Below are 15,196 nucleotides of genomic sequence, written 5' to 3'. Positions count from 1 at the left end.
ATCTGGTTCTTAACTTCGACTGAAGTTGGGGATCTTCCTGTCCAAGCCCATACTCTATTATTGGCATAACAGTATTTGTGAGAGGCCTTGGTGGGAGCTGGAGGGTGGCTCACATGTAGCCATAGTGGACTCTACACTCAGAGGTGGTGGCAGGTCATCTACTGAGGTCTTTGTCCGTGTGTGTGTGTGTGTGTGTGTGTGTGTGTGTGTGTGTGTCCACCTTGAAGATGCTAGTAGTATGGCAGCAGGACTGTTTTTGAAGGAAGAGTGTTAGCACACTAAATCATGCTGCCTTCAGGCACCATAAATGAGCCATGCTCTCTTACTATATGATGTTCTTGGTGTGTGAGAGCTACCTTGTATTATATGCACAGTAGATACCAGAGCAGAAATACTTTTTTGCTGTAATGTCTTTTGTAGGTTTGTAGTAAAAAAAAAATATATATATATATAGCTCTTTGAATTTTTTGGGAATTCTCCTTTTTCCTTACTACTCAGGGATCCATAGAGTGTTGGGGAGGGGTGGTAGGGAACAACAAATCTTAGTGACAGACTCCATATAGAACTCAGAATCTCCTCTCTCTCAGAATCAGATGGATGAAGACTGGGGCAAACTTGTTTGCCTGACTTTGTTTCCTGTTAGAGTAGGTGCTTTCTCTGGAGACATCTGAGTCCCTTCTACAGATAGATTCCAGGTGACCTCAAACCGTGACTCTACCAGATTTTTCTAAACATATCTGACTCCCAGAGGTGGATCTGGCTTTTACACTCAAGCTGTGATGCCACCTACCTATTGATAAGATTTTCATCCTAGGTAAACACAAATTATTAAGAACATGGACCTTTTTGTGAGGGGTGGTTTGTCTATTATGCATGTGAGAGAGTGATGGACAGTGAGAAGAACCCAAGGACTGACTGTCCTCAATCTTAGTACAGGTGCAGGGATGTCTTACTACCCCAGTAAACTTAATTATTGTGGAAGAGAAGGGATGAGAATAACTGGGAAGAGGGGCCAGTCATTACCCAAAACCAAACCATTTTCTGATTTTTTATTTTCAAGAATTGTCCATCAGTTAAAAAAAAAAACCCAAATAAAGTTGGTGAACTTGGCCAAGTAAGGATAATTTGTTAAAGTGATCATGTTGTAACGTCACCATTTCATAAAAAAGGGACATTTTAACTTTCCCCAAAATAGGAAAGTCTAATCTCCAATAAAAGATGGGCATTTAAATGGAATAAATTTAGCTGGATGACAAAAAAAGAAAAAATCCAACTCCATCAGTAACATTTATTTCTCTTGAGACCTTGTGATTTTCCAGGGGTGGCGTGAGATGATGCCCCACTAAGGGATGTATTAGAGTCTTGGCAAGGGACGTTTATGATTTTGAAAGCTGCTCTTACTCAGTTTCTAAAGATTTCACTGCCCCTCACATTGTCGTGTCATATGCTCCCCACCTTGCCCATCACGGAGTGAGAGCAGGGAGGAAATGTTGAGGATAAATCTATGCAGGTGCTGAAGGCATGTCAACAGACTTGAAGGTGGGTGTGCCCAAGTCCCACACACTTGAGGTCAGACAGTTTGACAGGGTAACCGCCAGGGGGCACTGTTGGCCCAGCACAGCTCAGTTGCTCTCCTGGAGTTGCCTTGAGTTGCAGCTCAAGTAGGGCATGAAAAGAGCTGCAGGCAGGATGCTTGCTACCTGAGGATATCAATGACAGAGTGTTTTTAAGTGAGGTGCTTATGATTTAGAAGGTGACTGTACAACAGGGTTTGGATTTCATAAATACCAAGTTTTTCTAGACACGAGATACTAGATTTTTTTTCCCTCTTAGTAACAATGGGTTGTTCTTCAAATCTAAAAATCACAATCTTGTAAAATTTAAATGTCTGAAGAATAAAATGAAATGCCTGCCATCTGTCGACCAGATACTGGTGTGGATCCAACAGGTGATTATGTGTCTAAGACGTAGCTGTTCTCTTTTGGGTAATGTCTTTTCATAACTCTTGCAATACAGGCTATCCGAGGACGAAGGTAACAGCTTTACCTTTACTGGTCAGAGTCAGTGAGAGCTTTGTTTTCAACAGGTCACTGCACTATGACTGACCTTGGCTTGCTTAGATTTCCTCTTTTTAAATTACATTTAAATTCCACAGTGCAATCATTTTTTAATATTAAATATAATTTATCATCAAATTGGTTTCCATACAACACCTAGTGCTCATCCCAACAGGTGCCCTCCTCAATGTCCATTACCCACTTTCCCCTCTCCCCCACCCCCCATCAACCCTCAGTTTGTTCTCAGTATTTAAGAGTCTCTTAGGGTTCATTTATGAGAATGTAAGAGTTGATCAACTCCTTGAACAGAAAAACACTGTATGAGAAAGGAAGTTATCTTCTGAGTGGGGGAGTTTAGCATGGGAGTGGAGGGTCTCAACCAGGTTCAGAGGAATTTTGATTGCTGGAATCCTCAAATCCTACCAGAGGGCGATTTTCCAACAGTATGATTTATGTTCATTGATTTTGGGGAGCATGGTTAGAATATGGGTGGATTGTGATGGAGAGACACCTACTTCTCTCACCTTCTTAACCAACAAGGACGTTGTGGTAGAGACGAGAAATGTGTTTGTTCGCTCATCTGTAGGTGACTTACACTTCCTCTTCTCAAGAAAGATTTAAATTCCTAGGTCAGAAAATAAGGCTAGAGAAGCCAATTTTTCTCCTTTCAAAATAACCCTATCAACTAAGCATGTCCTCCTTTGGATGGTTTGATCATTTGCTGGTTTTTAGGTTGAAGTTTGAGTTGAGTGGTTGGCCTGCAGTAAAAAGAAGGGCGTGAGGGGTTTGCAAGATCTTGCTGCAGAAAACCAGTTTGGCCTCTGCCATGCGTTTGTTTCGTCCCTGCTTTCCTAGGACTCCCTGGAAATGCATGTGCATTAGAGAGTGGTTCACGCCCCTACGAGTAATGGGACAGAACTGTTTCCAGATCAACATTTTCTCACTTATTTCTCTTCTGTTGGCTTAGAAACTGGTTGTTGCTGTCTTTTGTCTCATCATTTACAAATTAGGAATATTAAGTACCGGCTGCTCATACTCATCTAAGTACCGGCTGCTCATACTCATCCATCGCCTCATATTGGTGCTCCAGCAGTCCCTGTGCTAATTCAGGACAGCACCTCGAAGGGGCTTTTAAACTCTGAGAAAGGCTCTCCAAAGAAAGATAGTTGTGAACTATGCCCTCCCTGCTGGAGGCTTTTTGTGTTAAATTTACTGCTTTATTTGGAATATGTCTTTTGCTCACCGAAATGATCTAATTTTAGTTGTCTGAAAAATTATGGCTTTTCCAGCCGTAGTCAGCAAGGCCCATTTTTAGCTCCAATTAAGTAGTAAAATGTATTGATATTCTTAGGTGTGGCATTGAGTATTTCTCAGAAATTGGAATGGTTGAATGGTACAAAGGAGCATCTGTGATAAAGCCCTGACTGAGTAGGGAGAGCTAAGGGAGAGGCAGTCTAAATGGCATAACTTCCTCACATAAGGCAATGTAAAATAAATGAGGGTTATGGCTGTTCCAGTTGTTTTTATCCTTTTGGATTTTCCTTATCAACCCAAGCAGAGTCTTGGACATTCAGGCTACCCTTAACGACAGAAGGACGGACACCCAGACTAATCTGTGTGCTCGATTGTTTCCTTACAACAAGGTAACCATCCCTGTTCAGAAGGGCATCCATGGTGTATCTGCCTAAATATGTAGGCTGACCAGTCTTTCATCAAGCCATAGCAGCGCCTTCCCCACAGCTCCCTTTTAGCTTTGCAGATAGAAAAACAGTGTTAACGTGGCATTAAGTTTGGTCCCATACTTTGGTGTGGCTGTTGCAGCTCTGACCAGTTTTAGTTGTGTTGGGGGGACTGGGGATGTGTTGGTTGGAGAGCATCTGGTGCCCTGAGGTGGAGGTGATGGTGGTGTCGGAAAAAGTCCTCCCGCAGTAGGATAGAAATCAGAGATGGGCGCTCTAGGGAATTCACTTCCTAACGACCTGGAGCAAACTTGAGGTTGCTGTTTCAGTAAGCATCAGTTATTTACTGGGTGTTCACAAAGTAGAGTTTCATGCTGCTTTTGCTAAGTGCATTTCCTCTCAATATAATCACAAGGACATGAATAGTGAAAGAATATTCGTTTAAGTTGTCTCTCTTTTTATTTTATTAAAAAAAAATTTTTTTTACATTTATTTCTTTTTGAGAGACAGAGAGAGACAGAGCGTGAGCAGGGGAGGGGCAGAGAGAGAGGGAGACACAGAATCAGAAGCAGGCTTCAGGCTCCGAGCTGTCAGCACAGAGCCCGATGCGGGGCTCAAACCCACGAACTGCGAGATCATGACCTGAGCCAAAGTCGGACGCTTAACCGACTGAGCCACCCAGGTGCCCCAAGTTGTCTCTCTTTTTAAAGGTTGTTTGTTAGAGTGGGGCTTTATTATCTTCAAAAAACTTAGCACATGTTAGGTCCGAATCAAAGTGAGGTCATGGGGATATTTGTTGGGAAGGAGCTAATGAGAGGATGAAGGAGATGGCCTTTGGGGCTTACACATTACAGCTTTTTCTTAGTCTTGGGGACTCAGAAATACTCTGAATGCAGAGCTCACTGTAAAGTGCTCCCCATTCCAGAATCATTAGCTGATATGGACCCTTTTATTTTTTATAAGCAATAATTTGTTTATATGTTAACTGTTAGGTTGGTTTTCTTGTGACTTGGAATGTGCGTGTTAGCAGCCTTGCTAATTGACCATAAAACTGTGAAGGATTAGTTAGCTTTACTTAGGGTTAAGATTACTTTGGGGAATAACTTTCTTGGAATAACTCTTACACATTGTCCCATTCACTGAACAATTCTTTGATTAACATATATGGAGTCTTGGAGAACTCGCTGGTGCAATAATCACTTAACATTTTTATTGATGAATTAAGATAGACAGTAATAGATAAATTCTAATATAGTTCTTGTTACTGTCACTTAGTAATGGATAATTTTTCTCTTTCATTAAGTAAGTCATGTCAGTATTTAAAGAAATGGATTAGAATTAAGGTGGTTGGAGGAGACTTGATTTATTAATTGTTTTAATAATGGTATTCTTTTTTTTTTAATTTTTTTTTCAACGTTTTTTATTTTTTTTGGGGACAGAGAGAGACAGAGCATGAACGGGGGAGGGGCAGAGAGAGAGGGAGACACAGAATCGGAAACAGGCTCCAGGCTCCGAGCCATCAGCCCAGAGCCCGACGCGGGGCTCGAACTCCTGGACTGCGAGATCGTGACCTGGCTGAAGTCGGACGCTTAACCGACTGCGCCACCCAGGCGCCCCTAATAATGGTATTCTAATATACTAACGGTTTAGGGCAAAAATGAACCAGACTACTTGGGTTGAACATGCAGCTTACCTACTTAGTGGCTGTGTGAGCTGGAACGAGTTACCCAGCCTTTCTGTACTTTATCGTTCCCATTTTGTAAAATGATGTACTATAACCACGTATCTCCTACAGTTGTTAGGAAGAGTAAATAAGTTAATTTATGTAAAGTGCTTAAAGCAGCCTGATGCATGACAAGTGCTACACAAAACAAAAGTTGGCATCAGCCCTGGGAGACTCCATTGCTCACTCTTGAAGGTGAGGAAATGGATATTTGGAGATGTTAACTTGTTAGGTTCCTTTGTCAGGGATGAGAAGCCATAGAAGCAGGATTTAAACCCCGGGTCAGTCTGATTCGAACCTCAGGGCTTTCTTTCCAGGGCTTTGTGTGGTCTTCCAGAATCACGACCGAAATGGGCTTTATGTCACTTCTCTATCGCTAATTGCACAAGTCTCTCTGAATTGTGCGAATTGTACTTAGTTCACTGCTTTTCGATATGTGCTTGCACGTGACATGTAGTATCCACCACCTTCCCCACTGGTGTTGAGGAGAGTGCAGTTTCTTTACAATGTGGACCCTTGTCAGTTTAGAAACAGTATTTGTCTAGATTTCAGGTGTTGACAGTGCGAAAGAAGGCTGATGCGTTTGTCCTCAAGACACAGACAAGGCCTCACAGTTAAACTGTAGTAAACGACGTGCCAGTTCTGCTGGCTGCAAGATTTCAAGCCGATCTTGGTATTTTAAGAGGCTTAACTTAGTATGTTAGACATCACTGGTGGGGCACAAAGCCTCTAAAAGTTGTGTTTCTTAGGCCATTGATTTTGTTTTAGTGGGTGCTGCCTATTAAAGTTTAGGAACATGGTCACAGTATCTCATTGGGAAAGTTGTTACATTATCTCATTTAATAACATGAATTAATTAACACAATTAAAAAAAATTAAAAAAAAATTTAGCATTTATTTATTTTTGAGAGACAGAGAGAGTACAAGCGGCGAAGGGCAGAGGGAGAGGGAGACACAGAATCTGAAGCAGGCTCCAGGCTCTGAGTGTCAGCACAGAGCCCGACGTGGGGCTCGAACTCACGAACTGTTTACTTTTCTTTTTTCTTTCTTTTTTTTTTTTTTTTTTAACGTTTATTTATTTTTGAGACAGAGAGAGACAGAGCATGAACGGGGGAGGGTCAGAGAGAGGGAGGCACAGAATCTGAAACAGGCTCCAGGCTCTGAGCTGTCAGCACAAGCCCGACGCGGGGCTTGAACTCACGGACCGCGAGATCATGACCTGAGCCGAAGTCGGACGCTTAACCGACTGAGCCACCCAGGCGCCCCTTTTCTTTCTTTTTAAACACGGTTTTTACAAATGTTTAGTTTTGAGAGGAAGAGACTGTGCACGCAGGGGAGGGGCAGAGAGAGGGGGAGGGACAGAGTCCCAAGCATACTCCTCACAGCACAGAGCTCGACGCAGGGCCCTATCATGACCTGGGCCAGAATCAAGAGTCAGACGCTTAACCGATGGAGCCACCCAGGCCACCCAAATTAATAACACAATTTAATTCCTAACAGAGATCTTGAATAGTGGGTCTATGTAAATTGGAAGGAACCTGTGTTTTTCACTTTCTGCTTGCATACTTTACATGAAGTGATGGGATGTGGCAGGTCGGTCTGAAAAGGAGGAAGACTGCTGAGGGTGAACACTGGCTCCTGCCTGTAAAATAAACACTAATAACTGAATCTTCAATCATGCACATCACTTTGAGAAGATACAGGCGTATCCACAGAGATGGGGAGGCTTTCTCTCTTCCTGTAGATCATCTGTTTTATTTTAGGAACATTTTTTTTCTGTATCTTATAACTGGTCTTTTCCCATTGTCCTGCTGGATTTCTCCATACTTAGCTTCTCTTCCTTACTGGAAAAACCTGACTGTCATTTTTCTTCCCCCTTTTCTGGGGGGGGGGTCTTTGTTTTTCTCTATTACGTTGTCTCATTGTCATCACCAGCTTTCTGTCTGGCACTTCTCTGTATGGGAGGGCAACTTCTCACATCGTGGAGTCCTCCAACTATTGTTCTCTGTCCTGAAATTTTCAGTAGGTAGGTCTTTGTTTTTCTTTTCTAACCTTTATATTTTTAAAAATTCTTAATTTCAGGGGCGCCTGGGTGGCTTGGTCGGTTAAGCGTCCGACTTCGGCTCAGGTCATGATCTCACGGTCCGTGAGTTCAAGCCCCGCGTCGGGCTCTGTGCTGGCAGCTCAGAGCCTGGAGCCTGTTTCAGATTCTGTGTCTCCCTCTCTCTCTGCCCCTCCCCTGTTCACGCTCTGTCTCTCTCTGTCTCAAAAATAAATAAACGTTAAAAAATTTAAAAAAAATTCTTAATTTCAGTATAGTTCGATATTTATAGAAGAGTTATCACATATTCCAAACTTCTCTCTTGTATTATTGATGTCTTATGTTCATATGGTACTTTGGTCCCAATTAAGGAACTGATATTCATACATTATTAGTGACTAAATTCCACACTTTATTCAGATATCCTTGGCTTTTACCTGTTCGGTTCCGGACTTGCATGTAAGATACTGTATTACACTTAGTTGTTGTATCTCCTTAGACTCCTTCATCCGACAGTTTCTGAGATTTTCATTGTTTTTGATGACTTTAACAGTTCTGAAGAGTACTGGTCAGGTCTTGCAATTGTCTGCTGTGTACTTGAACATATGCCCATCACTGTGTGTGTGTGTGTGTGTGTGTGTGTGTGTGTGTGTGTGTGTGTATGTTGAACAGTTCCTCACTTGATAGCACTACAAGATGCTCCTGGCTCATCATGTGTATTTTCTGCCTCAGGCCTAGAATCAGCTGTTAATCCGAGGAGTCCTTTGATTGGAGAATGGTGTTAGAAACCCAAATCTGGGCCCTCGGAGTACTTACTGCGGCTGGGATATTCTTCCTTTCAGGCCCCCTCAGCTGACAGAGCAGGAAAATACATATGTGTGTACTAACTCCTAATATATGCCTCTCTGTCAGTGTTTCTGTGTGCATCATCTCTGTATTGTGCTAAATGTGAGTCCATAGTGATCCAACCGCATGGAATGTTTTAGCTCATTCCCCTTGCTTGTCTGTAACCTCTTACTGCAACAGCGGGAAACTTGGCTCTCCTTAGGCATCCCATCCACTTAATTGTTCACTTGCAGCTTACACGTACAGTTGTTTCAGAATTGTTCATACACACTCTTGTGGGGAAAATGTTTTATCAACCAGAGTGTAGTGTTGTGCATTTTTGGGGTATGAAGTTATGTACGGAGTTTTAGACTCTACTCATTTCCTGTGTTACTTAGGTCAGCACCTTAACCCCCTACCACCTCCAGTGAGGAGTTTTTCCTCCATTTATAATACAGTTCCATTATTTAATCACATTCTTAATTTTGTCCTGTGATTCTTGGATCTGTGTGTGTGTGTGTGTGTGTGTGTGTGTGTGTGTGTGCGCACATGTGTGTATGTGTGTATTTTTAAAATGGCATGCATTAAAGTTCACATTTTGTGCTGGAAAATTGTATCAGTATTGATAAGTGCAGTGTCATGTATCCACCATCCACCATTACAGTATCATACGGAATACTTTAACTGTTAGAAAAAAAATCCCCTGGGGCGCCTGCGTGGCGCAGTCGGTTAAGCGTCCGGCTTCAGCCAGGTCACGATCTCGTGGTCTGTGAGTTCGAGCCCCGCGTCAGGCTCTGGGCTGATGGCTCGGAGCCTGGAGCCTGTTTCCGATTCTGTGTCTCCCTCTCTCTCTGCCCCTCCCCCGTTCATGCTCTGTCTCTCTCTGTCCCAAAAATAAATAAAAAACGTTGAAAAAAAATTAAAAAAAAAGAAAACAAGAGGGGCGCCTGGGTGGCGCAGTCGGTTAAGCGTCCGACTTCAGCCAGGTCACGATCTCGCGGTCCGTGAGTTCGAGCCCCGCGTCGGGCTCTGGGCTGATGGCTCAGAGCCTGGAGCCTGTTTCCGATTCTGTGTCTCCCTCTCTCTCTGCCCCTCCCCCGTTCATGCTCTGTCTCTCTCTGTCCCAAAAATAAATAAACGTTGAAAAAAAAATTAAAAAAAAAATACCCAGGAGTGTGATTTCTGCATTTTGTTTAGCTGTGTAGGAAACTACTAAGGTGTCTTCCAAAGTGGCTGTACCATTTGCTACACATCCTATACAGAAATTGGTATTGTTAGGTTTATAAAAAAAATTTATTCCTTCTAATTGATTCCTTCTAATAAAACTTTTCTCTTGAAGTTTTATTTTTATATTTTAAAAATACTTATTTATTTTGAGCAAGAGAGAGCACGAGCAGGGAAGGGGCAGAGAGAGAGGGAGAGTGAAATCCCAAGCAGGTTCTGCACTGTCAGCACAGAGCCTGATGCAGGGCTTGATCTCATGAACTCTGAGATCATGGCCTGAACTGAGATCAAGAGTCAGATGCCCAACTGACTGAGCCACCAGGGTGCCCCTCCCTTGAAGTTTTAATAAACAAAACCGCCCCTGCTGTCTTCTTACAATTTCAACATCAACAAAAGAGAAAAGAATTTTGCCTCCTGTTTTGTCATCCTTAGTGCTTTTTCAAGATTTTATGACTGAATGGAGAAACTGCTTGGAAATTCTCAATCATAGCAGAAATTGCCCATGGTACTAATGGGTAGACTCTTTATCTTTGCTTTGGTAAAAAATAAATCTCTAAAATGGAGCTAGCCAGCATTACACAGTGGGAAATGAAATGAAATTAGGAATTTGGGTGTAAATTCTAGGTGACATCACTCATAATCCTATTCATTGGAGGTGTTCAAATTTGAAGATACCCACAAGCAGTCTTGATCAATGTCCTTATGCACCCCTAGCCCCCAGAGGGCGGTAATTTGAATTCCTTTCAACACCATCTGGACCAGTGAGTCATTCACTTCACTAAACCTCCTATTACTCTGGTCATTCTTCTGAGCAGGTTTCTCAATCCTCTTCAACAACCTCCCATCCCTCTTCTCAGGAGATGGTATCACTTCCATTTAATATCTGCAACATTCAAGAAAGGAAGAAAGAAAGAAAGAGGGAGGGAGGAAGAAGGAAGGAAGGAAGGAAAGAAAGGAAGGAAAAAATAAAGAACGAAAGAATGAATGAACTGGAGGAAGGAAGATGGAAAGGAAGGAAGAAAAGAAGCTAGGTCTGACTTAGAACAGAAGAAATCACACAGATAGGCCAGGCTGCTTGCAGAGGTTCACACATGAGCTCGTGGGGATGGTGACACTGAGGCTCACATGTGAGAGTCTCCAGATTTGTTTATTGACCCCTCAACTGCTCTATTGCAAAAGACTAATGGTTATTTTTGTTTTTTTCTCTGAGTTAGAAGGAATTCTGATTCTTTCCTTATTATGTGAGAAAGAGGTGCGTGAGCCTATATCATTTCATATGTCAGACTTAGATCTCATTTTTGTGAAGCGAGTTCATCATGATTTGGCACATTTCCTTTTTTAATGTAAATACTATTTTTTGAATCTTTTATTTTTATTTACTTATTTTTAATGTTTATTTTTGATAGAGAGCATGAGAGGGGGGAGGGGCAGAAAGGGAGGGGGACAGAGGATCTGAAGCAGACTCCATGCTGAGAACAATAAGCCTGATGCTAGGCTTGAACTCAGGAGCTGTGAGATCATGACCTGAGCCCAAGTCAGATGCTCAACTGACTGAGCAACCCAGGTGCCCCTATTTTTTGAGTCTTTTAAACTCAAATGAACACACTGCCTCTCCTTCTCTCTTCACTTTTTCCTTTTTATTTGATGACTTTTATTTGTCAGATTCATCATTTCTACCTGTAGGTGTACTTTTTCTTTTTTATTTGGTACCTTGTTTTCTGTTTTCATTGCTCTTTGCTACAGAACTCTGACTTTGACTCAACTGTGCATTTTTATAACATGAAATTTAATTATCCTGAAAATTAATGAAAATTGACAAAGATTAGAGTTAAATTCAAGCATCCTAGGTTCTATGCTAGATGAGTTGTCATTCTTATTTGCCATGAGTTCAGATTTTCAGTCAGTTTTAAGTGTTTTTGACAGCATTTCTATCAGCTGTTTAAATTAATTTGGTGAGTAGAGTTTTATGAGTCACAATAAAAATGTTACTTAAATTAGGGCTTTTTATGTATGACACATTCTTTTTATTATCTCACTGTTAGTCTATATTCAAAAAGCAAAATATTACTCTCTTGTTTTTCATGAGCCTGCTCAGCTAAAGATTCCCATATGCTCTATTTTCCATGTGGGGATCTAGGGAGGATTCTGTATCCTGTATGAATTCTCTAGATGCTTTAGAATCCTATCTCCCTATTTCTGTTACCCCTAATGATAGGTAGTGTGTGTGAGGAGATTCATTTCAGACATAGCATGACTGAACCCCAAATTCCAATTTTTTTCCTATCATTTTTTTTACCCTAGATTTCCACCAACTCTGGTCTTAGCTTTGAAATAAGAAACGCTAATTTCTGGGGATGCCTGGGTGGCTCAATCAATTGAACATCGACTTTGGTTCAGGTTGTGATCTCATGGTTTGTGAGTTCCAGTCCTGCCTCGGGCTTTCTGCTGTCAGCCCAGAGCCTGCTTGGGATTCTCCGTACCCCACCTCTACCTCTCCTCCTCTCTCTGCCCCTCCCCCACTCATGTGAGAATGCATTCTCTCTCGCTCTCACTCTCTCTCGCTCTCTCTCAAAAATAAATATTAAAAGAAATGGTAAATTTTCTGTGTGGAAAGAGAAGATGTAGACCTGGAAATACTAGCAGCCTGTGATACAAGTGAATTTTATTGTAGTCTTCATAGGCAGCTGGTACACTGTTTCCCACCAGTGTGCCGTCTGGATCTGGTTGGGTAGGTTGTTGGGAGAGACAGTGGTTGGGGACATGAAGGATCGGGCTTCACTTACCACACAGAAAATGGGAGTCAGAAGAACCACAATGGTGAGTCCCCCATGAAAGAGGTGTATCATGGATGGTATGGGTAGAACGTTATTTAAGGTAAGGGAAGTGTTGGTAAAAGATGCAAAAAGGAACCAGTGGAGCCCTGACAGGAGGCAGTTGAAGAAGAAACAGATGTGATTTTCAAACGCAAGGAAGCTGAGGTAATTCCTGACTCAGACACACTGGTCAAGTTGAATATTGTCCAGAGCCAGATGAGGGGAAAAAAGAGGAAAAGCCAACTCCAAAAATTTCTATTTTTATTTTAACATTAATGAATTTATGCTTTTGACTTTGCTAGGGAGATGTGTTTTGCATTATTGATTTGAATGCTAATCCCACAAGTGATCATTTCTACTCCAGAGTCTAAAACAGTGGATTCTTCTAGTGATGGTTCAGTAGGATCATCTGGAGACATTAACAAGAACAAGAACAACAATAACAATAACAACAACAACAACAACAACAAAAGACAGAATAAAACCAAACTAAAAAACCAGCCTGCAGCCACCATACATTCTGTAAACTAGATACTCTGTAAACAACAGATCCTCTGATTCATCATGTCTAGGATGGGGACCAAGAATTTGTTTAAAAATCAGCTCCCAAGAGAGCCCTGGTGTGCAGGCATGTCTTGATACTTGAATTCCAAGGCTAACCCTGCTCTTGGCCAGGTGTGCTTAGGACACTTCATTGAATTCATAGGGAATTTGGTACCAAGTGACAATTCTGCTACCCGAGGTTCAAGAATCTGGGATTCTCTTTCTGTCTTCTTTTTGAGAGTGGGTTGCTGCCTTGGACAACTTTGAGTTCCTTTGACTTACTCTACTTCTGCCTATGACTTTCAACTCAGCTTTTGAACCCTAAGCAGGACCTGGGGCCCAGCTTCCCTTCTATGCCCTTTGCCTTCCAGATAAAGGTTTAATGCCTCTTGCTAGATGCTCTCTGCTATAGCCAGGCTTTCTCTTTTCTCTTTGCCAGATATCTTCGATGCTGAGCACTGCTGACTTCGACTGCCCATCTTCATCATACATTTATGATCTCATGTTGCTTTTTTTCTCTGATTTTCTCTCATCCCTGCATAAATGGATATATGAGTTATGGGTCAGTTCTCCCTTTCTCTATCCTATGTCATTAACTTTGCAAAGACATATGGTAGGTGGTTCATCCAACATCAGAAATTGTTGGTCATAGTTTTAGTAAAATGATAGCTTTATTAACATTTTTATCCCCCATAATATCAGGACTGGAATTCTAGTAATCACCAGAGGACAGTTAGCCTAGGGGGAAATTAAGTGAGCAGTAGAGTGATTTTGCAGCTGCCATGGGAAAGAGAAGTTGATACTGGTCTGTGAGATTTCATTGAGCGGAGTGATTTTGGGGTCTTTACAAAGGCGAGACCAAGAGGGATTTCACCCTGAGGACATGCAGAGCACTGAAAAATGATCCTGATTCTTAAGAGTTATTGTACTGACTAGTGCCCAGAAACATTTTGACTGAAAATACCCTTGGTTGCCTTCAATTTTCTTTTTCTTTTTTTTTTAATATTAAAAACATTTTTTTTAACATTTATTCATTTTTGAGAGACAGAGAGAGACAGAGCATGAGTGGGGAAGGGGCAGAGAGAGAGGGAGACACAGAATCCAAAGCAGGCTCCAGGCTCTGAGCTGTCAGCAAAGAGACTGATGCGGGGCTCGAACCCACAAACTGCGAGATCATAACCTGAGCCAAAGTCGGACTCTTAACTGACTAAGCCACCCAGGTGCCCCAATTTTCTACTTTTCGTTCTGTTTCTCCACATTCTGTGTACTTCTTGCCACATCTGACCACTGGTCACTTCTTTACTCACGTCTGGGGCTTCATACTCTTGTTCATTTATTTTTATGCTTCCATACCCTTTCTTTTTCACTATTCTGATTCTCAGTCCTACATATCAGTGAAAAGGAACAAGGAAAATCTGCATTTAAAAATTGGCTTCTCTTAATTTGTCATTACTTTTTGCTTGCGTGCCACATGGAAACTTACTGTTTTAGATGGGGACTGATTAATCAGGAGACCCTAACTTGTTACAAATCTATAAAACTTCTTTAGTTTAAGGTTCTACATGATCATTGGGGTTTTAGTTGTATTAAATACAGGAAACATTTATTAATCTAGTGATATGTGTATTATGTGTGTGTGTGTGTGTATATATATATATATATATATATATATATAATATTGTAGGCAGTGTCTTATAAAAGAATTTTCAAATACTTTGTTCTGTCAGTACAAATATTTACTGAATATCTACTTTCTTGAGGTACCATTCTAGGTGTTGGTGATGAGCAGGGAGATAAACAAATTGGGGAGACAGACAACAAAAAATCACAAATAACAAAAACAGTGACTTGAGAGTGATAGGTACTGAGAAGAAAAATAAGACCATGGAACGTAAAAGCAGGTGGGAAGGGCTTAACTAATTAATTGTGTTAGTGATAATAGTTTTTAATTCTTTTAAACAATTCTAATGGAATTTCTACAGGACTATGGTGTTTCAATGGTATTTCTGGATTCACAGTTTCAAGAATGAACTTCCTTCTTCCCTTCCTTCTTCCCTTCCTTCTTTCCTTCCTTCTTTCCTTCCTTCTTTCCTTCCTTCCTTCTTTCCTTCCTTCTTCCTTCTTTCCTTCCTTCCTTCCTTCCTTCCTTCCTTCCTTCCTTCCTTCCTTCCATTATTTACCCTAATGTTGAGGCAGTTGATAAAAGTTCAGGTTTCTCCGCTCATGTCTCAGTAGCGATTGCCTCAAGAAGAAGGCAGTGATGCTGTGTCATGGTATTTTGGACAAGAAAA

General features: G+C 41.5%; 1 protein-coding gene across 3 annotated transcripts in view; it reads left to right on the top strand.

Moving 5' to 3' along the window:
- The window catches only part of GUCY1A2 (guanylate cyclase 1 soluble subunit alpha 2), a 331,514-nt gene that overhangs the window by 39,916 nt on the left and 276,402 nt on the right, over nt 1-15,196 (top strand). The window lies entirely within an intron of this gene.

The sequence above is a fragment of the Prionailurus viverrinus genome, chromosome D1 (assembly GCF_022837055.1).
Source record: "Prionailurus viverrinus isolate Anna chromosome D1, UM_Priviv_1.0, whole genome shotgun sequence".
Lineage (NCBI taxonomy): Eukaryota > Metazoa > Chordata > Mammalia > Carnivora > Felidae > Prionailurus > Prionailurus viverrinus.
The sequence above is the reverse complement of the archived record's forward strand: the minus strand, read 5'-3'. Positions and strand labels throughout refer to the sequence as shown.